At 51.8% G+C, this 7,182-nt stretch overlaps 1 long non-coding RNA gene across 1 annotated transcript; it reads left to right on the forward strand.

The window, feature by feature from the left end:
• Positions 1 to 3,196: 3,196 nt before the first annotated feature.
• Positions 3,197 to 4,960, forward strand: LOC120098526 (uncharacterized). Its single transcript, XR_010060505.1, has 2 exons — positions 3,197 to 4,564; positions 4,678 to 4,960. It is a non-coding gene; the product is annotated as an uncharacterized LOC120098526 (long non-coding RNA).
• The last annotated feature ends 2,222 nt before the right edge of the window (positions 4,961 to 7,182 follow it).

The raw sequence follows: 7,182 nt of genomic DNA on the forward strand, positions 1-7,182 counted from the left end.
CAATGTCACTTTCCCTGTTCTAGAGATCTCAATCCCACCTCAGGATTTGTTTTACGTGTATGGATGTCTTGCTCGTGTGTATTTCTGCGTACCGCATGTGGGCAGGGTGACTTCCAAAGGTCAGGCGAAGGCATAGAACCCCCCCTGGGACTGGAGTTACAGATGGTTGTGAGGGGCCATTTAAGTGCCGGGATTCCAGCCCGGGTCCTCTGGAAAACCAGCCAGAGCTCTTAACCGTTGGCTGGACAGTCTCTCCATGGCCCCCATCTCTCTGGTTTGCTGCAAACTCGTGAGAGAGCCAAACAAAGAGATGCCAGGATGGCCAGAGACAGGTCCCTTGCTGAGCAAGGCAGAGCCGCGGCATCATCATACCCACAGGCTCAGTTCAGTACCCGGTGGAACTTGTAGCTGGAATGGCACTTAGCTACAAGAGCCCGGGTAGGGCTTCTGGAAAAGCCTTGCCTTCACCTCTCTCCTTCTCCCTCTCCCTGACTCTCTCTTGGAAGCCATGCCCCTCTCACTCTCCTGCTTGTCCTGCCTCACACACCTACATCAAACATTCTCTGGATATATCTAAGTACTTCCAGGCTAAGCAGTCACCGCCCCCCCTCCCAGGTTGCCACCCAGGGAAGGGACACCTTCCACCCTAGCCACCTTCCAGGAAGGGCCCTAGCATTGGCCATGGAAGGCCTTGAGAAGGGGCGTGAGAGATGAGCTTCAGACGCCATCCGTCTATACCGCATGCTCAGACTTGCTGAGCAAAGTGCACGATCGCTTCTCACGACCCATAGCTGGAGAAACCGAGGCACAGAGGGCTACTTTGCCTGAACTTCGATGGACCTTGGAAAAGACAAAATTGGGTCACACGGTGGCTCTCCCCTTCCTGCTTACATGGCTTCAGACGTGTCCCCCAACCTCTGAGCCTGGCTTGTCTCCTGTAAGCGAGCTCGACACAGGAACTCCCAACAAGGACGCTGGGGGTGCAAAAGGGACACAGCATCGCTGTGCCCCCTTGCTCCACACTTGGCTATCTTTGCTGTCTCTTAAGCCAGTCAGCAGAAAGCGCAGGGCTCAGGCCTTGCGTGCGCCTTGGGAAAGTATACTGAGTACAATGAGTAATGGCTTCCGAAGAGGACCTGCTGTGACCTTCCTCTTTGAGGTGTGGTTTTGATTGACAGGATCCTCCCAGGTTTTGGAGGGATCTGGTCCCGCCTCTAAATGATGCAGTCACATTCCAGTGGCCTGTTCTCAGCCTTAACTCCACTCCCGGCCCTGCACCCGTCTCCCTGATGAAAGGGTCTATTCTAGGATTGGCTCCTTACTGACCAAACGCCAGAGCAGCAAACAAGGCTCAGGTAAATGATACGTTGTCATTCATTAGAATAGCGAACAGAGGGTCGGGAACGGGAACCGGAGGGTCTCTCCTAAGAAAGGGTTAAGGAGGTGGCAGGGGCTCAGCGACCTGCCCATGTATCCACAAAGTTTGATGGTGTGGTAGTCAGCCTAAATAGTCAACGTGACACAATCTGGATCGCCTGGGAGTCTCTAGAGGTGCTGCCCAGGTTAGGATGGTTCGTAAGGATTGTGTCGATCGCACTACTTGAGCAATGCATTGTGGGTGACCCATTGCAGAGCAGGGTTGAATAAGCGTAGGAGAAAGCAGGCTGAACACTAGCTGGCCTATATTAACCCGCCGCTCTCTGCTCCTGACAGCAAGTGTAGCATGACCAGCTTTCTCAAGTATTTGCTTTTATAAGCTAAAATAAACACGTTCTTTCCTAAGCGGCTTCTAATAGGATATTCTAGCACAGCAGACAAGAAGCAAGAATAAGCAAGAGACTGTCCCGTGGCTGGGCTGCTGCCTCTGGAGGACACATAATCCTCAGAGGGTGTGACTCCTGTGACGGGTGACCTCGGAGAGTAGCAAACTGGGTGATTAGCACGTGGTCCTCCAGAGCTGGCCACCAGCACCACCACCTCAGCTTTGCAAATAAGACCCAGGAAGTAGGGGTCTGGTGGAAGGTTGAAGTTCTCATTGCTCATGGCTTTTGGGACCTGCTGGCCACCGTAGGAAAGGAAAGGACAATGTAGGTTGGTACAGAGGAGTGTCTAGACACTGTTCTAGACACAGGGCTGAAACCTGATATCCCAGGTTTGTCCATGCCTGGCATAAATGGAAACATCAAAGGGTCTGGAAGGTGTGTGCAGGGCTCCCCATGCAGTTTAAAAAGTCTGAGTTGGGGTTGGGGATTTAGCTCAGTGGTAGAGTGCTTGCCTAGCAAGCGCAAGGCCCTGGGTTCGGTCCTCAGCTCAAAAAAAAAAAAAACAAAAAACAAAAAAAACAAAAACAAAAAAAAAACAAAAAAACCCCCAAAAAACAAAAAACAAAAACCAAAAACCAAAAAACCCCAAAAAGTCTGAGTGAGGAGGGGCCTGGAACTGCTGTTCTACTCCAGACACTGTCCTCTCATTGGCTGGGAAACTCGGCATCCACCCTGCAGTCTTTACAGTGCATGGACAATCCAAGGCCTGGATATGCAGGAGAGGAATGGGAGTCACCAGACAGGGCTCAGAGAGGGACGGAGACAGGGAGAGACAGAGGGGAAGGAAAAGACAAGGAGGGAGGAAAAGGGAGGGGACTTGTGTCGGATGTCATTTCCCAGGGGTCATGTTTCTAGGGCGTGACTTTTCCTTTGATTATTCCCCACTATCTGTTTCCCAGGATCCAGTTCAGGTCGCTTGTGGGGAGGGCGACACGAATACCCATTGGAACTCAGGGGGAAGGACCACATTCAAACACGTGGGGTATGTGATGTGTGATTGGAGAGGGGTGGTATACAAATGGGCTATCTGAGGGCACATACCAGGTGGTGTATGGATGCGTGTATGCTTGGGGTGTTTGGGTCTGTGACTAGGTCACATCAACTTATATAATTGGGAATTTATATTATTGGGGACATGTGAATATGCAAGTGGACACACTGTGTGTTTAGCCAGCGTTTCTTCACTAGGTCAGATATGTGAGGAAAGCTATTTTAAATCGTCTTGGGGCTGATGGCTCAGCAGTTAAAGAACTTGAGTCTGGTGACTCGAGTTCAATCCTGGGCTTTACATGGTAGGAGGAGGGAATCAACTTCTGCAAGTTGTCCTGTGACCTCCACGTTCACACAGCACACGCAAAATAAATGAACACAATGTGAATTTTAAAATTAAAAAGATTTATTTGGCTCACGGTTTCTAAGGCTCTGGTCTGCCGCCAGCTGGGAGCAGTCCTGCGGGCATGGGGTGTCTGACAGAATATCCCACCAGGACCGTGAGGCAGAGCAAAGCTGCTCACGTCACAGCGTGCTAGAGGCAGAGGGAGACGAGAGGAAGAGGCAAGAGAAAAGTCATGCTTTTAGCTCCGACTTCCCTCATCCAGGTCTCACTTCCTACTTCCCGCTGCTTCCGGGTACTGCATCAGCCTCGGTGGCTCAGTCGCCTCCCAGAGGCTCCAGCTCCGAATGCTGCAGGATCAGAAGGCAAACCAACAACACAAGGCCCTTCCCTAGAACACGTCACATCCAGCTGCAACACTGTCCTGGGCTTGTGGCAGGTGCTGTGCACACTAGCTCTGGGCGTCCAGATCCTACTCTGTGGTCAATGCTGGAGATGCTTCCAAATGCTATGAAGTGAGGGGTGGCAAGGGTGGAAGATACCTCATAGTTGTGCCTGTGACCTCATGAGGGTGGTAACCTGACTCTGAGAAGCCAAAAGGCACAAAGGTATTGTAGCAACACAGAGGAAGGAAGGAACTGTGGAAGAACACCTCCTTCTAACTCCATGGGGCCTTCCCCATGGTTCCAGCCGGAAGCCCATAAGGAAGAAGACTGGGGAATGTAGCCCAGGCTAGATGGGCAAAGCCACTCCATCCCCTTCTGTCAGAGGTCAGCTCATCTTGAGTCAGATCGAGGGCCAGGTGGAGGTGGAGATCCCGGTGACATCTTGGAGGAGTGATGTGGTCAGACGTGTAGGGGGGTCGGCAGGCTTGGGTTGGAACAAGGTGGGAGGGGCTGAGAGGGTGGGACAGCTATATGCGCGGCTGGGCTGGTGGAACATTGCCAGGCTCCAGGCTCCTCCAATTGTACAATCCCACTACCTCTGAGGGTTCCTTGTGGTCAAAAGAGGGATTCAGAAATAGAGCTAAATGGAAAATAGTTAAATCAAATTATAAACAAGTGAATTGGGAAGATTTTCATAGTCTTTGGCTATTTCTGACTGAGGCTATTTTCTGGGACTTGGGCAGGGCCAGCATCGGGGCTGAACATTCCTGGACCTGCCCTACAAGTGACTGGCTGCCCTTCCCCGCCCCTCAGGGAACCCCCAGTCTATGCAGACCAAGTCCTGCTCTCCCCAAAAGAGACTTTCTGAGGAGCATACACATTGTCACAGGGCCTACCTGGGATACCCTGGGCTTGTGCCCTGCAGCTCTGAGTGAACTTCAGCCCCCTAGGTGCTGGGCAGAAGCTGGGGATTCTGAGGTGTCCCCCCACCCCCTTGGGACTAGGAGTCAGGTTTACTCCAGGTAAGTTGGCCTCCCAGCTCTTCTTTCAGCCTATGTCAACTTCACATCAAAACTCCTACTGACTGTGCTTGCTTTCTGGCCTCTGACCTCACCAAAGATACTGTTCCTCGCAGGGCCATCCTGCAAAAATACCAGGATTTGGAGATCTTTCTAAAGGAGATGAGCTCACCCAGAGCAAATTTGGACCATAGCTCAGTACTGGATTGCTTGTCTAGATGCACAAGACCCCGGACCCAAGCCCAGCAATGCAGACCCATTTACAAAGACCCCAAGACACAACAGAGAGCAAATACGGAAGGTGTCTGGGAACCTTGCTATTCCCCAAGTGATTGGTATAAAGTTCCCGGGTCAGAACAATCAACTGACCCCAACTTCATGCAGCATATCCCTAAAGTATTTCAGTCTCAAGCGTGCTTCCTTGGCAGGAGTCAGAACAGGACTGGTAACTCATTGGGTGAGGTATATGTCAATCATCTAAAGAAAAATGGACCTGGTTACTAATTGGGTGAGGTATGAGTCAAGCATCTAAATGGAACTGGTAACTCATTGGGTGAGGTATATATCAATCATCTAAGGATCATGTACATCACTTGGGAACGGGGTAGGGAACAAGTCAGATGGGGGTGGGGGAAGGACATTGGTGGGAAGGGCCTGAGCCAGCTGTTCAGGTGTGGTTTCAGGTGAGGCTCAGAGCAGGTGAGGCCAGGCTATGAGAGCCAGGAGGGCAGTGGGGCGGGCTACTCCCCTGCCCTTCATTCTCTTCTGCACAGGCGGCTCGGGAAGCATTAGGTTCATGTCTTCAGGGCAGGGGAGGGAAGCAGGGTGAGTCCTGTTCTTAGCTAGAAGAAAGACATCTGTGTGGGCTCTGGAGATACCTGATCTTCATTTGGTCCCAAAGACCTTAGGTCCTGGGTAGTGACAGTCAGGGACACACATTGAGCAACGGTGGGGCCAGTTGACTTCTGTGCACAACTGAGAAAGTTCGAGCTAACCATGGTCCAGGCGCACAGGTCTGCTCCCACCCCCCCCACCCCACCCCCCCACCCCCCCACCCCACCCCCCCCACCCCACCCCCCCAATCAGATACCGTGTGGAGTTCCATACACCCAAATACACATGATCTGAAGCCTTTGCCTGCCTGCTGGCTCTCCTTCCTCAGAGCAATGCTGCCTGCTTCTATCCCCGCGGTGCACTTTTGTTGAAGGACTGATAAAGCTGGAGTGTGACCCCGGAACGATATTTATCCTTCTACTTCCTCCCTGGCCACAGAAGCGAACTCACTTCACCCCATGCTTTCATAGAGGGTCATGGTTGGCAAGGATGACAAGCAGAGTGCAGGTCCACGGATAGGCAGATATGACAAGCAGAATGCAGATGACATGGATGACTGTCCTCTGGCCAACGGCTTTCTAGAACGGAGGGACACAGTTTAGCTCCTGCAGCCTGTGAGCAAGTGTGCCCATCACACTTAGCCCTCGCTGGTGCTGGCTATACAGTTCTGTTGCCATCTTTGACGTGTGGCAATGTTCTACCGAGGGTTAGGCACCTCTGCCAGACACTTGAATATCTTTCTTTATGTCTAGAAGTTCTTTCTATCTTTGGGGTCCTGAGAGTTTGCGGAAGTCAGTGTCTGAGGTGTGCGTGTGTTCCATTTCTTTACTTACCTATGTCAGTTCCCTGCTTCCTCAATTTCTGTACCTGACTTCCCTAAACAGACAATTGCTAGTGTGTGTTCAACTTATGGGCCCCTTGGATTAGGGGTTCTAGGGGTACCCAACCCTTTGCAAGGGCAGAGAAGAGCCACAGCAGCCCGCCAGCTCTTTATTAGAGCCACACTTTGCACTCCCAAACAGGCAGGTTGTTAAAATACCTGTTAACGTCTCCTAGAAGGTGTGAATAAAATTCCCTGAGACACCAGAGGGGCAGCAGCAGCCCTCTAACCACTCTGCGTGAGCAGAGAACCTCTGTACACCCTGCCCTGCCCTACCCCATACACACATTCCTGTGTATACATGTTCCCACACACACTGCCCTGTGTATACATGTTCCCACACACACTGCCCTGTGTATACATGTTCCCACACACACTGCCCTGTGTATACATGTTCCCACACACACTGCCCTGTGTATACATGTTCTCCCCCAAGCCCTGTGTATGCATGTTCCCCTCACACAACCCTGTGTATACCTGTTCCCCCACACACTGCCCTGTGTATACATGTTCCTACACACACAGCCCTGTGTATACATGTTCCCACACACACTGCCCTGTGTATACATGTTTCCCCCCAGCCCTGTGCATGCATGTTCCCACACATACATTCCTGTGCATACATGTTCCCCCCCAACAGCCCTGTGAATACATGTTCCCATACACACAGCCCTGTGCATACATGTTCCCATGTTCCCACTGCATGTGTGCATATACACACTTCCCCTCCACATACATACTTCCCCTCCAACACACATGTATATACACTCTCCTAATGCACCCCACCAAACCACATACCCCTCCCCTACCACACCCATTCCCCCGGCTCCTTTCTTTCTCCCCTCCCCTCATTCCCTTCTCTCTCTCTCTCTCTCTCTCTCTCTCTCTCTCTCTCTCTCTCTCTCTC

The sequence above is a fragment of the Rattus norvegicus genome, chromosome 19 (assembly GCF_036323735.1).
Source record: "Rattus norvegicus strain BN/NHsdMcwi chromosome 19, GRCr8, whole genome shotgun sequence".
Classification (NCBI taxonomy): domain Eukaryota; kingdom Metazoa; phylum Chordata; class Mammalia; order Rodentia; family Muridae; genus Rattus; species Rattus norvegicus.